This window comes from Hipposideros armiger, unplaced genomic scaffold (genome assembly GCF_001890085.2).
Source record: "Hipposideros armiger isolate ML-2016 unplaced genomic scaffold, ASM189008v1 scaffold_1685, whole genome shotgun sequence".
Classification (NCBI taxonomy): Eukaryota; Metazoa; Chordata; class Mammalia; order Chiroptera; family Hipposideridae; genus Hipposideros; species Hipposideros armiger.
Window position 1 is genome coordinate 86,335 of NW_017733035.1, and position 1,519 is coordinate 87,853.

Here is a 1,519-nt window from a genome sequence, read left to right on the forward strand (position 1 = left end):
CATTTCGTGCCCACATAATCCATTAAAAGCTAAGATTGTAAAATGGTTCACTTTTCATTCTAAAGAAAGTAAAATCAAAATTCCTTTGGATAGAAAACAAATTTTTTTTAAGTGACACTGGTTTTTCTCCCCTTTACAATTACATTGGGTAGTGAATGAAGATTATAAACTGCAATACCTTGGCCTTATTTTAGTCTAAAATATATATGCTGTATCACTGCTGATTGTTAGATTAGAGTCACCACCTTTAATAATCCTTACATTGAATACAAAATACATAAATATCTAACTATTTGGAAACAATATTACTTTNCCAGCATTTAATTAAATATTTAATGTTAATATATAGTTTAAAGTTTTATAAGACTTTAGAAATTTAAAATAAAACTGAAAAAAGTAACAAAAAATTATTTTGTTAATCCATGTGTTCCATTGATGGCTATAAAATCTCAATTGCCAAAACTTTATTTTTAGCTACAAAACATTTAAAATTATTTTTATTATTGAACCTTTCAAATATATAAAAGAGTTAGAGAAAATGGTATCCTGAACACGCATAAAGCCTTCACCTGGATTTTAAAATGGTTAATATTTTGCTATATTTGCTTCTTTTAGTTTTCTTCCATTAAAGTATTTTAGAGTAAATAACAGACACACACACACACACACACACACACACACTCACAAAACACAAAGACTCATCCTACACAAAGTCAATATGAAGGGGCACACAGACAAGTTTTTTTGTAAAACAGGAAACAGAGAAATCCACATGCTAAATGACATGTTCACAATGACTCTAACACGTGCCTTAGGGGATGGGTACATATCTGTAGGAAGCAATACAAAGCTTTCACAAGATGATTAGATGGGCTTAGGTTGTGTTTCTGCATCTGTCACTGGGAAAATGAAGATACACCATGTTCAGGTTGTTCCGTGCCACCCATTTTTTGCACATGTGATGATGCTATTACAAGCGCCGTCCCATCATGACTGAGGGCAAGCGATGCGAGGCTGGTGGGTATCGATGGAGCTGGCACAGTCACTTTTTGTTAAATGAATCCCAAATATTTATGAATCCATCAGAACCACCTGTCGCAAATGTCTGGTAGATAATGTGGAAGGAAATGGCATTGGCTGGGTAAATACGCTCAAAATTATTTTCTTCTAGTCTGTGACACTTGAAGGTACGCTTCCTCTTTTGTACCTCTGGGCTTGAGACCAAGTATTCAGCTGCCACTCGACCTTCTGTAGAGCTTAATACATAACCCTGCTTGTTGGGAAATGTTCATAGGCAGCCGTCTAGGACTTCAGGCTGGACTCCTAGCACTGCTGCTCATAGCCCATGTCGCCCAAGTCCCACATTAAAACTCCAGGCTGCCAGACACTGAAAGCATATATTCTACCTTTTCAGGCTGAGAAAAGGTCCCAGCATTCCAAGGAAATTCTGTGATCCCACAATTTAACTATCGAATCCCAACTCTCTGGACGATGTTCACCACATCTGATGAACAAGATT

At 36.2% G+C, this 1,519-nt stretch overlaps 1 pseudogene; it reads right to left on the minus strand.

The window, feature by feature from the left end:
- Window positions 1-864: 864 nt before the first annotated feature.
- LOC109377994 (mitotic checkpoint protein BUB3 pseudogene) overlaps window positions 865-1,519 on the minus strand; it is a 9,402-nt pseudogene continuing 8,747 nt past the window's right edge.